This window comes from Sarcophilus harrisii, chromosome 1 (genome assembly GCF_902635505.1).
Source record: "Sarcophilus harrisii chromosome 1, mSarHar1.11, whole genome shotgun sequence".
Taxonomy (NCBI): domain Eukaryota; kingdom Metazoa; phylum Chordata; class Mammalia; order Dasyuromorphia; family Dasyuridae; genus Sarcophilus; species Sarcophilus harrisii.
In genome coordinates, this window is record NC_045426.1 from 312,014,844 (window position 1) to 312,020,843 (window position 6,000).

The window sequence follows — 6,000 nt, forward strand, 5'->3', positions numbered from 1 at the left end:
GTGAGGAAACTGAGGCAATCACAGATTGATTTGGCCAAAGTCACACAGTTAATAAGTATCTTACGCTAAATATGAATTCAGGTATTCCTCACTCAACATCAGGACTCTGTCTACGATCTAGTTGCTTCATTAGAGAGAAGTGATGAGAAAGCCCAGAGAGTCAACATTCTAACCAATTTATTTCATATCATTTTAGGCTTGATGGAAAATTGAGTAACAACTAATATAAACTTTCACGATATGCTTTAAGATCCTCATGCAAATGTTTGGTGCCTGAAAAACACACCAAAAAATGACCAACTTGAATGAACAAAGAAATGCAAGTTCACTTTTGAGGCTGCTGAGCCCATGAGATTTGTCGTTCCTCAAAGTTCATCAGATATAATCTGTGATGTCCAATGACTGGGTTGAATGTTCAAGGGCCCAGTCACTGCTGATCCCTTCTCCACCAAAAGAGGGCATTAAGAGGTTATATACAGAACCCTGGGTACACGTTTCTGTTGCCCACTATGCAAGATGCTCAGGTTAAACTTCAAGCCCCCTTCAGTATTAACAGCCTCTGTTCTCAGTCCATTCTGCCCAGTAGACACAAAAGAACCTATAATAAGCATTATATCAGGCCTATGTGCTCTTCAAACTATTACTGAACAGTGCTATTCATTTGTCATCCAGCATCAGTGACTTCAAACTAGAAAAAAGCTTTCTCCTCCTGAAAACCATCAGTCACTCCAATGGCCCTTACTTACCATATCTTTTACCAGTTCATCTCCAATGTGTGTGTTTGGCATCTGCAAATTATTTAGGGTTTCCCAACTCCTTATAACAAAAGTTATTAACCTTCTTTTCTGCCATGGACTCATTTGGGAATCTGCACTGGTCTCCATATTCTTTTTCATAGTCATGTTATTAAATTCAGCAAATAAAATGCATGCATTTATAAAGAAAACCAATCAAATTGAATTAGTTATCAAAATAGGATCATAAATGAGACATTTATTGGCTCTACCATAGGTGCACAAAGACCTGTTCAAGATTTATTTTTGGTTTTACATTTACTCATTACTTCAATAAGATGCAAATATAATTATTCAGCATCATTATGTGCTGGGCCCAGAGATGGCACTTTTTTTGGTGCTCTCTTTTAACTCTGCTATGTGATCAGAATCTCAGATTTTTACTTCATTTCAGGATAAAACTATTGCCAGCCTTTGATTCACTCTAACAATTCACCCATAAGCCTCTTGAGGGTTCCCCAGTTTCTTCTTTCTTCATCATTTAAGCAACTTAGTTTAAAAGACATATGCCAGAGAACAGAGAGCAAATATAATAGATCTCAGCTTTATCTAAAACCAGTGTTGCCATTTCTTACTGAAGACTTGTTCCTCCACATAGGGATTTGTCTTGATTACCCAAATCACTCCTCCTCTTCTTCCTTCCTAAATGGACTCATGCTGTCCTGTATGGGTGTTGGTTCTGAGATGCTGGTTGCCACAAGATTCTTTTAATACACACATACCCTCTGACAACAAAGACTAATTCTTTCCCTCTCCCTGGCATGACTGCACCATAAATTGCAGAGTTGAGAGAGGATAGCATTAAAGAGAGCACCCACGCATAGTGTGTGATGTGAGAGAATGCTGGGGAAAGAAAGACAGAACCCTCCCCCACTGACAAGTTCCGCAGCTCTTTCTGCAACTGCAGGACTCTGTCCTAAATGGGCTCACATATAGGTAACAATGGAGAACATAGATTCACAAGGCAGATAGAAGTCACTTAGCCCAAACCTTTGCCTTTAATCAAAATCACAGCTAAACATTGAAAGGAGCCGTAATCTCTCCTGTATAACTTCATTATCTGCCACAGTCATTAGGGGGAAATTTTGGTTTTAGGGGAGTAGTACTTAACAGTTTTATGTAGTCAGTGTTTCTGCAATTTACTCTTTAGAGGATGATAAAACTATTTTGAAAGGTAATGGTTTAAAGGTCTCCAGAGAAGGATATTCTAAGGCTTGTTTTGTTCACGCATTCCAATATTTAATAAGCCTTATTCTTCCTTGTATTTAACCAAAATTCTTCATACTGCAGAGATCTTCCAGGACCACTACAGGACAAAGCTTTCTTAACCATTTAAATACAAGAAGAAAGTCAGAATGCTATGAATATTTTTCATATCTTGTAAAGGGTCTCATTATTTTTCCTTTCATTTTTCTCTAGGTTGAGGCATCGAAGGACCAAACCAAGCACAAGAATTCAGATTCCTGAAGTGTCTTAAACCCAGAAAGTGAACTCTGACACTGATTAGTAAGAGATTCTCCATGAGGCATAATAGGAGTTAATCTGTAAGATAACAAGATCCCGGTAGCCCCAGAAGAATCCTCAAGAGAAAAGGATTTAACCAGCAGATTACACTATGGGCCTAAGTAAGGCCCATACTTCATACTTTCTATTTCCCAACACGTCCACCCCATCATGGTGTGAGTATTGCCAGAAAATTGAAGAACAAAATCTGAGTCATGGATGTCTCTGAATAAATGTGCTAGGTGAAACAATATAATCACCCCCAAATACTTGTTCCATTTTACTGCTGAGATGTCCAAAGTTCATTTCCACAGTACGTAGAAATGGCCTATTAACTTGTTTCTGTTTTATTTATCACTGGTCCACAGAGCACAATTCATAACCAAATTCACAGACCACATTACTCCCAGGTGGAGTTCCTGACTTCCATTGCTGTGCAATAGGATCTAGATTTTAGCACCATGGTCAGAGCAAAATCTTCTTTTCCTTATTGCATATATTGCACATATAATTTCTAATAACTATAAATTTCTAATGACCGTGACTTATGTGTATATATGTATCTATACACATAGATATACATGTGAATATATATACCCACACATACATGGGTATGTATAATATAATTGTGTGTATATACCTCCCATCTACCCCCTTTCTCTCTGACAGCGCAGCTTGAGCACACCTGTGGTGATGAGAAAACTATATCTTGGAGTGGGATATTTCGGTGACAGATACAGGGACCTAGTCCAGTTGGCAAAGGGAGCACAACTTGGACTGGCACTAAGTAATGCACCACCTGGAGCTGTCTACCTTATTTCTTATATCTGATTGATTTAGGCACTGATCCCCCAGGTCCCTGAAGAAGAGAGATGAATGATCCTGGAGGTCAACACTGTATATCTTGTACCCAATTGATCCATTCATTTCTTTGTTTGCTATTTGTCCTTTGTTCTTGAAGAGGATCATGACATCCAGAAGATACATAACTTGCAAATGAATTGTATTTAAGTGCTGAAAAGCTATGCCAAGTTTCTGGCCTCATTCTCTCTTCCAGAACCAGCAAGATATAGATCAAGACAATTAGAGATGGCCCTGATGCAATGGGCAAAAAGACCTTGGTCTTTTTAAGCTAAGATCTTTCCCAGGTCTTGGTTTAACTGAGGCAACACCCATTCAGTGATTAAGGTATGTAAGAAATGAGAGAAAGAATGGCTTTTTTTATCTAGTTAAAGAAAAAATAATAATAATCATAACCTATCTGAGAGGGGAAGACCCTAAGTGTTTATGACCAAAACAGAAACAATTGCTATTTACATTTACTCTGAGTCATCAGGACCCAAACAATGACCCACTGTAGGCTAATCAACCAAAAAGTGGAATCAAATATAGCTTCCAGACATAGAACTCGAATTGTCAGGCAATGGCCAAAACAAAAGTCAACAACTAACAGGTTGAGGAGAATTCTAGGAAACAATGCAAAAGCTCCTTTCCTTAGGGACTTTTAAACCTGCCCCATCATGGTTCTAAGAGAGAAGATTGTGCACATGTACATATGTATACATGCATATATAAATAATTGTGTGTGCATGTATATGTGCTATGAGAAACAACTAGATTTGAATCCTACCATTTGAACTTGGATCTCCATTCCACCATTTACTAATTGCAAGATTGTGAGCAAATCTCCAAACCTGACCCTCAGTTTACTTCATATATAATATGTAAATTATATTATTTGTTCAAACTGCCTTACAGGATTGTTGTGAAAATCAAATGTGATAAAAAAAAAAGTGCTTTGTATATTATAACATTATAAAATGCTCTGTAGCTATAACATAAGCTATGAAGAAAGAGGAAAATATTGGCAAAAAGAAGGAAACATTTATTAAGTACCTACCGTGTACCAAATGCTTTACTAAAATTATCTCATTTGATCTTCACAACACCTTCAAGAGGTCTATTATTAACATTAATTGTCCTGACTCCTGGCCCAACAATTTATCCACTGCACTACCTAGCTGCATTTGTTGTTGTTATTGTTCAGTCATGTCTAACCCTTTGTGACTCTATTTGGGGTTTTCTTGACAAAAATACTAGTGTGGTTTGCCATGCTTTCTCCAGTTCATTTTACAAATTAAAAAACAAATAGGGATAAATGCTCTGCATAAGACTACACAGCTAATACATGTCTGGGATCAGAGTTGAATTGAAAGTCTCCAGGCTCAGCACTCTATCTACTGCACCACCAAATTGCTGTCCACCTAGCAGCAACATGAGATATTTCAGCTAGATGGCACACCAAAGAAAATATATAGGTTATAACAATTAACACCTTAAGGAATAGATTGGGATGGTGGGTACAGTTAGATTTAGGGAACAAAATGGACAAAAATAGAAACTGACCAAAGGAAATTTCAGAATGTAGAGAAAATATTCTCAACCCTTGTCAGAGTGTTATATTGCTTAAAAGTACATGAAATAGGGCAGATAGATGATGCAGTAAATAGAACAACAGCCCTGAAGACAGGAGGAACTGAATTCAAATGGGGCTTCGGACACCTGACAATTACTTGCTGAGGAACCCTAGGCAAATCACTTAACCCAATTGCCTCATACACACACAAAAAAAATGATATGGAATAATAAAGGATGGGGGGAGAGAGACAGAGAAAAAGACAAAGACAGAGAAGACAGAAAAAGAGAGAAAGAGTTCAAACCAATTAAAGTAAAGGAGGAAAATTCATTGAAGAAAAGTACCAGTAACTAGAGAATAACCCAAAGGAGAGATTACTAAGACATGATTTCTTTACATGATTCAATTACACTAAGCTCTTGTATGAAGAGGATGCTGATCAATTGTTCTCAGTGTTCATAGTAACAAATAAGAGTAAATGGGCTTAAGCTAAAGCAATAGCACACTTAGTGGTTTCTTTTTTCCAATAGAGGGAGGAGATGGGAAAAAGAAAGAAAAAAAAACATTTTATCCATTAAAATAATAAAATTACATTTGAACAATTAAGAGCTATTTGATTATGAGTGATACACGATGGAAAGCAGTGTGTTATAGCAGAAAGAACTTTTAACTAAAAACCTTAAAATAGAAATAAAAGGGTTCACTCAAGGAGTTTATAATCAATTAAGAACATAGGTGTGCATGGAGCTTGAGCTGACTGTGCCTTCCACAAAAAGGTCAATGATAACGCTTGCTTCAGGATGTGGCAACTTACAATGCACTAAGTCAGCTTATGTTCCTGGCTCCTGATAACTTCCTTGAAGGGATAGAGTACTTAATTCAGGTTTTAGAGTTTCTGGTCCAAGACTCTTTCTACCATATTCTCTTCCATTAGGGAAAGACCATAGGAATCTTTGCCCCCAAGTATCCTGATATATCCAGATCTATGCATGCCTCTGGTGGGAAAGAAGAATGCAATATAAATAACTCTACTACAAAATATGACAGAGATATTGAAGAAACATAGAAGATTCAAGGAAGGAGAGATTCCATTTTATGTGGGGGATTGTGGCTTTATAAAGTAGTGGAAGCATGGAAAGGATTTCAACATGTAAAGATAAGAACAAGAAGTCAGATTATATTTAAAACATGAATGATGGTTCAAGTAAGGCCATAGAGGCCAGAAAAAATGAGACTGGTCTGTGAGAATAATGAGTGGTCCTCCTTAGCCAGGTCATAGACTATATG